The 8,305-nt window shown below is 42.0% G+C and overlaps 1 long non-coding RNA gene across 2 annotated transcripts in view; it reads right to left on the bottom strand.

Annotated features, from left to right (window-relative positions):
- The window catches only part of LOC121035550 (uncharacterized), a 19,780-nt gene extending 12,236 nt beyond the window's left edge, over window positions 1-7,544 (bottom strand). Inside the window, exons 1-2 of one of the 2 annotated variants that reach the window (XR_005792950.1) lie at window positions 6,421-7,544; window positions 5,698-6,281 (exon numbers count right to left, since the gene is read on the bottom strand). This is a non-coding gene — a long non-coding RNA (uncharacterized LOC121035550). Of the gene's footprint in view, window positions 1-5,317; window positions 5,678-5,697; window positions 6,282-6,420 lie in introns of those variants that run through there. The other variant, XR_005792951.1, reaches the window with a different exon arrangement.
- Window positions 7,545-8,305: the final 761 nt, after the last annotated feature.

An 8,305-nucleotide genomic window follows, 5' to 3' on the forward strand; every position in this document is an offset into this window, starting at 1 on the left:
AAAAAAAAAAAAAAAAAAAAAAAAAAAAAAAAAAAAAAAAGATACGATTATACAAGGAAGAATCAAAGAATCAACTGGGAAGATTCCACTGTGCCTAGGAGGTTGACCATTTCTACTCCGCCTGCCAAGCCTCGGTCAAATGACCCTTCTACTCTGCTCCCCCCAACATAGTTCATGTAGCCTAATGATGGCTATCTTAAACATGAAAGGGCTACCACTATCCTCTTCTGAGCTTTTCACCCTGGAAATTCACTTATCTCTGCAATATTAATAAGGTAAATGTTACCAATGGAAGAATTCCCTGGGCTCATTCTACTCTACATACACTCTTCTCATTTGGGCCCACATCCCTGTTGTCTGTTTCAGATTAGAAAACCATTCAGTGAAACAACTATGTAATATATTCTCTTAGAACAATTCCCAGCTGAGAAACATAAGCCTTTACACTGGTTCATAATGAGACTGGAGAGGAAGGTGACAATGACAATAAGCAGGAGGGTAGACAATGGGATTACAGGAGCCATGGGAAGGATGGCTAGAATCTAGCTACCTCATACAGCTTGGGGCAGCACCGGGTAGAGAAAAACAACTGGGCTTTGGAATACAAAACTGAGCCGAATTCTAATCTTGGTCCTCTTCATCCTGTGACCACAGCGTAGGGTTTATTCCATGGCTTTACAACAAGACAAAGATCCATTCCTAACAGATAAGAACCATATCCGAACCTAAATAAAATTTCACCTGAGAAGGTCTCAGAAGTACCCTCCCTGTTACTAAAACACACACACACACACACACACACACACAACCCAAAGTGCAAAAGCAAATGGTCATCGACCTAAGGAGCAAACGACGACAAAAATCAGCCCAGAGACAAATCTAGGAGAGAAAATGCCTTTCCCTCCGCCACCTGACTCGAGGAGGGGTTCACAAGTGCTCGCTGGAATGCATCACTTTGACCATGGCACAAAAAGAGGCGCCTCTTATAAAATGTACGTTTTCCTAACAAAAGTATTGGAGGCAACCTCCCTCTACGTGGCATGGCGCGTTTTCTGAAAATCAATCAAGTCCTCTCATTCAGTGGGAGCCCAACCGCATTGTCTGTCCCTTCCTCCAGAAGCCGATTTCTGCCAGGTAGAAAATTAAGTTTCCTTTTACTGTTCTTCAGACACAATGCTTTGGCCGTTGCAGAACTGTTGTTCTGTGTGGGAAACCAACTTCCTGTCTCAATAAACAAGCACACACAGGCTTTTCTGGACACATAATGGAGCCTTTTTTATTTTATACAAAAATCATTCCACACTTAACACATCAATGAAGCCACTTAAGCTCTACTGCATCTGAATTAAAGAGGAATTGTGTGATCAAAGGGTGTGAAAAGAACCACACACGGTGTTCTTCAGACCCTCTTCTTTTGTTACATTTGATACATAACAAACCCCATAAATATGCTTATCCCAGGAGCTAGTTTCATTATCTTATACCCTTAAGCCTGGTGAAAGTATTCCTGTATCACCCTTCATTCCACAGTGTCCATTTTATACTGGCAATTTCGGTGAAGACATGAAAAATGTTGGCATTCTGAGGGCCCTGGGTAAAAAAATGGGGCAAGGAGGTTGTTTCTGTTGCCCGGAATAGAAATGTGTATTTACACGTATATACATGTATATAAATGTATATGCGTGCATCTATGCACACTTATTCTCACTAAAGATGAAATATACATATAAATATATGATATGTATGTCACTGAGCACGGCGTGCACACACGCACACACACACACACACGCACACACGCGCGCCCTCACACACTCCAAACGGTAACATGAGAAATTGTCATCTTACTAAATCATGAAATATAAAGCAAAAAAGACATGATGAAATTTCTTTAATGCCCAGAATCGAATAGGTGAATAGGACATTCTATAATCTTTATAGCTTTTCATGCTACCAGCATAGCTTCTGTGAAGGTTACTAGGTAGTTAACATTCACTGTATTTTTTTGGTATCGTGTGTTCTAGGGAGATGGAAAAATTCCAAAAGAGAGTTCAGGCCTCCTCATGAGCCATGTATCACAGCCACACACATACTGAAGTGCATTTTGTGAATAATAATTCATGTATGACAAAATGTTTCTTCCATGCAGTTGCATAAAAAAATGAAATGCAAAATTTACAGTCAATGAATTAAAGTTGGTTGAACATGTTATTATTTAAATTCATGTAATCAAATCAATATCGGGTTGAAATATATTCCTTGAGCTATCATCTATATAGCCGGAGTGAATTGTTGAACGAGGATTCAAAATTATGCAGATACAAGTTCTCTCATTGAGGAAAGAGTTTAAATTGGAATAGACTCATTCAAATATCATCTGTGGAGTGCCAATGATAAGTCAGCCACCATTGCAGGCACAAGGGAGTCAAAGATGAAAAAGACATGCCTCTCCCTGTGTTCATTGTCCAACAAGAAAGAGAGATGTGTGGACAGATGATGGCAACGGTAAGTGTGTTAGCACCTCTTGTGAGGTGCCCTCCTAGTGGAGGAAACAACTAGTTCAGTATGGGAAATCAGCAAAGGCTCCTTCGCCGAAGGAGTTAATACTTGAGTGTGGTCCTAACGATGGAGGGGAGTATAGAGTTTATCAGACAGAGGAACTGGAAGAAAAACATATCAGGGAGAAGGCACATGAGCAAAGACAGGTTGAAATCATGAAAAAACGTAAGCACTTTCGTGATTTCCTTCTTTAAGCATAAGTGCTTTTAAATTGGTGCATAGTTTTTGTGTAGTTGGACTGTAGAATCCATTGAGCAAAAAAAAAAAAAAAAAAAAAAAAGCAGCAGTTGAAGCTGAGAGGGTAAGCTGAGATCATAAAACAAAGTGACTCGGATGCCCTGTTAGGGCATTTGAACTAGACCCTTGTAGGCAGGGTAGAACCAAGTAGGGTCTTAACAGACTGAATTACCTGAGTTGGATTTGGAATTTGTCCCAGTGAGATGTCTATACTGACCAACCACTGAATAATTACTCAGATCTGGCCATCCATATGTCTCTAAATAATATAGTCAGTTGCAATTTGTTTTCCTAGCATTTAGTTGCTTGGTGTTGCATATGTCCCAGCTATGCAGAGGATGGGCCGAAAGGTTTGGTCCGTAGCCGGATATTTCCAGTGTTGTGTGGGCCATCTCAAACATTGAAAGAGAAAATGTTCCATGAGGGTGAAAGTCCCTTTACCATGCTTCCCAAATAAATCATCATTGATGGTATCACTAATAAGCCGTTCAGCTCTGTTTAAACACAGTTATTAAGATCAGATGCCCATCTGTTTTCTGCTACAGTTTATGTCATGCAAACCTTTGCCATGGAACCTATGGACTGTTCTCTGTTGCATAGACAAATAAAGCTCAATAAATACCCATAAAAATAACAGCACATTGATATAGTTGTGCATTCTCTTCTTGATTAATTCTGTATGTGTATATACCCAAGGGCCCGTATACCCTATTTCTACCCAATGTGGCTTTCTGTTTGGAAAAATAAACCAATAAGGCTTTTTTTTGTTCCTTCACGATTTCTACCCTGAATTTCCTGTCATCTTCCACTTACACTCACATAAAACAGTGATGTTTCGTGTTGCTTTTGAATGACATACAGTCTTCTTCTTCCTTATTTTCATGTGGGGTTTGTTTGTCTCTGAAATGCATGGCCTGCACTTGACGTTAGGATTTAAATGTGGTCGCAGGCAGGATCTTTCACTCACCAGTCTGTAAGGATTTGAAAATATTGAGAAGGGAATTTACCAGTAAAGAAATGCCTACAAACATGCTTCTTGGATGTGATAGGCACAGAAGTATCACCTGTGTTGACTACAGAAGGAGAAATCTCATGAAATAAGATGTATCTACTGTTCACTTTAAAGATACTATCACTTCGTCATGGATTTTTCAAGGTCTGAGCACAAAGAGGCCCATACATTTATCCTAATTGATGCACTTAAGGGATCTAGTGACAGAGAGGAGGATTTTCAGAGGGAAAACAACCACGTAAGTGAAAAAGATTTGAAGGTGCCTCACATAAGGGAAAGTGGAAGGATCTGAGAAGCTTTCATCTGGAGAAAAGAAGAATCTAGAAGACCTCAACAACCAGGTCCTAAAACTCACAGAACTATGTGGGTGAAAGGATTCAATTCACTGTGTATAACCTCAAAAAGGAACCATGGGTGGAAGAGATACCAAGGTGGACATTGATTCAATATGGGGAGAAATCTTGTAACATTGAGAGTCATATGTGTGATGGGCCAGCTGAGGAGAAGGGCTTGTGTGAGTCCAGAGGGATTCAAGCCCAGGTCAGAGTATCATGAAGCAGGCATGGGGTGATACAAGAATTAGGTGGGTTCTTAGATTTCTAGAGTCCTTGTAATTCTAACTGATCTGAGTCTACCGATTTACCTGTGGTTCAGCCCAAAATTATGAAGTGCAACGCTTTCTGTCCTCAGCATGAGTCGATGACCTCTGTTGCTCCTGACTTAGCCCTGTGATTCAGACCTCAGTTCTGGACATCACATTTATTTCGAAGTGTTAGCGTTATCCCATAGCCTGGGATTTTGTTTTGTTTCCGTCGGAGCTAGTGATCTGACACCGACTTCTGACGGATGCTTTCATCTGAAGATTTGATGTTAGTATACTTGGTCTTGAACTCCACCGCACAAAGAAGCAAAAAGAAAGATCTCAGCCCTTTCTTGTACAAAGGGATTTCAAGGCATTAAAAGTTGGCTATGGGGTTTTCACATAGGTAATAAGTACAATTCATGATTTGAATGGATCCATTCTTGCCACTTTCCAAGATGATCATGATTTTAGTTGAATGTTTTTCTTTCCAAAGGCCTTTGACCGTTTTTACACATTTTAGCCTCGTGCCATAAATCTGAAACCAATTAAGAGTGAACAGCAAATTGGGAAAAGCTTAGAAGTTCTGATGTTGATCACTAATCTCTTGGGAAATTCAATTAGCCAGTGACCTATTTCATCTACAGAACTATTACTCCCCTGATCCCCCCCACCGCCCCACCCCAGATTATTAACCTGTACTGGGAGAAAGTTTCAGGGCCAACTGACAAGACTCTGACTTTAATAGGCTTGGAATTTCCCTATAAGTACCCAAATTTTTAGACGTGAGTTATCTCCCAAAAAACAAACTTTCTTGTCAAGAAAAGGAAGCTTAAACAGGCATCGAGCACACTCTTGCAGCTAAGCGTTTTGATGAATGAAAGGTAAATGAATCAGAGGCATAAGAATTACATTACTTTCTATGCACTTACATGTTCCAACACGAAGGAGTAACAAGTTGGAAGCTTTGTTCTTGATTCTTGAAAGCCGAACTTATCTGAACATGCCATTTGAGCCCACTTGAAGCTTAACGTGCCCTTATTTCTAATGCAGACTGCGGCCTTTTGTGGCTTTTCATTACTGAAATATTTCCAGGTTTCCAGAAAACTCATATTCACACTGGTGTTGATGGGAATGTATACGATGACCTCTGACCATACTTTTGAGGCCAGCAACCTATCATTCTTTTTCACTTTAGGTGAGTCATGCGGAGTCCATATAACAAGTCTGCTAAGGCCATATCCTTACTCTATAGAGAGGGGGATTATTACGTATTAGCGAAAGAAAAAGAAATCGAGGAAGACGTTCTTACATTTTGGTGAGTTACAGGCATTTCTTGAAGGCCCAGTGTGTGCCAGGCACTTAAGATACAAAGCAACGGGGCCCACTCTAAAGGAGCTCTTGGTCCGGTGAGGAAGGCAGACAAGGAAGCAGGTCACACAGTACGAGGTACTATTACAGGAGTGCTTCCAGGGTACCGTGGAAACACAGAGGAGGGGAATCCTCCAGGACGGCTGGAGAGTATTCCCAGACGCACTGAAGCTCAGGCCAGATGGAGGGATAAGAAGTAAGACGGCACTGCAGAGTGCTGGAAGGGAAGGATATACAGTCAGGCAGCTCTCTACGAGCTACTGGGAGTTTGGGGAGTTGAGTATGGAGGTTACAAAGGGTTTCAGTTTCCAGTTGGGGAGTGGAAAACGCCAGGGTTGGCAAAACAGGCTGGGGCTGGATCACAAAGGGCTTTGTCTTCCAGGCTAGGAAGCACAGTTCGGAACTGGCTTTAGCTCATGTTACCAGGCTTGTCATGCCACCATTCCAGTGGAGCTTGTGCATGTTAGCACCAGGTTAACCACGTGTCCTCGTACGGTTGTGTCTTTCTTTCACTTGTGGGTTTCTCTTAAAAAAAAAAAAACAAAAAAAACAAAAAAAAAAAAAACAATTTATCCTATAGGAAATCAGGGTAGGAGAGGGAGTGGGTTGGGACTTCGTATTTAATCTTGAGCCCCAATAGAAGCATTTTGACATCTGCATCTACATTGTTTGTTCACCTTGGTTTGGTCCTTTTTGTATCCCTGGGCCTTGGTTTCCCCATCTGGCAAAGTGAGACCACCGCGATCTCTCTCTGTTGTCGGTCAAGAGAAAGCTGTTAGTTGACTACAAATGCTCTCACATTCCTCCTGAGACGAATTAGACGTCGGGAGTGGATTAGATGAACAATTCACTCCCACCATCATCTGAGGCCGTATTCGATTTGGAATTGATACATTGCCCAATCCTCAGGCCAGACTGTTGGGATTCATCACAACCTTTGATGATATTTTTTAAGAGGTAAAGAAAAGGAAACACAAGGAGTTCTCGCAGAGATGAAGAAAGCATTACGGGATAAAACAGCATTGGGAGCCTGTGGAGACACCAACCGTGTGTTTAAGGAGCGTCAGTGTAAGAGTCTGGATCACAGACAACAGAGGAAGGTGTTTAAGCGGAGTCTGGCACCATGGCTAAAAATCTTCTCTGCCACCATTTTCTTACTTCGGAAGCAATTTTAATGAATAGATGGTGGCACACATGGAACTCTTTTGGCATACCAAGTGCACTAGACATTTGTGACACCATTCTTATAACCTCTCCCAAAGGTAGCTTGCTATCATCGCCATATTCCCGCGAGAATATGAAGGTTCTCGAGGCTTGGCAACGTAGCAGAGGACCCACAGCTAGTGAGCGGCATGATGGGAATTCAAAACCAGGTCTTCCGGACTCCGCAGCTCTTTATGACTCTGCTGTACTGTCTCCACTCGTTGCCTTGGTGACTGATTTTCAAACAAGGAGACAGTTTGGGATGAGGACACAGGGACCCTGCCACATGTGAGGTTTAGTAAAAGGATCTGAGAAGCGAAGTCAGGGGTTGTGGAGGAATCGCATTTCTCGAGCCTTTTCATGGCGAGTAGAAGCTGTCCAGTAAGATGTCCTGATCATTGGGAGGCACTTGTACTATGAGCCTTAGTACAGTTTTCTACCCCTATCCAGTCACACAGGGCATTTTGTCTGTCCTTACCATGGTCCCTAAGTAGGAATCACAGGAGAACAACACCGCCTTCTGGCTTCATGATAAATCTTCCTTCCTTGTGTTTTCGGAATGGGACAGCAGAAAAAGAGGAGATGGGTTTTATTCAGTTGGCCTTTAAGAGAAAGTCCAATTATACTGCAAAAGAAGCACTTGCACAATAAAAAGGATTTTTCCCCCCATTTTATGGATTAGGAACCCAAAGAACAGTCAAGTCAGGGACTTGTTTTACTGTCTAACAAAAGCCATTATCAGGGGCACCTGGGTGGCTCAGTCACTTAAGCGTCTGACTTCGGCTCAGGTCATGATCTCAGTTCGTGGGTTCGAGCCCCATGTAGGGCTCTGTGCTGACGGCTCAGAGCGTGGAGCCTGCTTCAGATTCTGTGTCTCCCTCTCTCTCTGCCCCTCCCCTGCTCACGCTCTGTCTCTCTCCCAAAAATAAGTGAACATTTTTAAAAATTAAAAAAAAAAAGACAATCATGAGGAAGAGATAATACACATTTATAGTACTGTATTTACAAAAAAAAAAAAAAATCTAAATATAAGTGGACTCACAGTTCGAACCTGCTTTGCTTGAAGGGTCATCTGTATTGGCAACCTGAATCTGAGTGTCTTTTCCCAAGTTCATTTCTTTGCTCTTGTACTTGTCTGTCTGACAGCCAGGGCAGAGAACAGGACCCTGTCTACAAGGGTTTGGGTGAGGATCCCTTTCAGGCTCGGGGTGAGAAACCTCATGCCTTACAATGGGTTTCAACACTTCCTTGGTCAATCCTGCTACCCAACCAAGTACTTAAGTGGTTGATGTATAACCACATAATACTACCCACAACACCTTTAGACATTAAGCTCAAGTACCAGA

The sequence above is a fragment of the Herpailurus yagouaroundi genome, unplaced genomic scaffold (genome assembly GCF_014898765.1).
Source record: "Herpailurus yagouaroundi ecotype Mexico unplaced genomic scaffold, PumYag 161, whole genome shotgun sequence".
Classification (NCBI taxonomy): domain Eukaryota; kingdom Metazoa; phylum Chordata; class Mammalia; order Carnivora; family Felidae; genus Herpailurus; species Herpailurus yagouaroundi.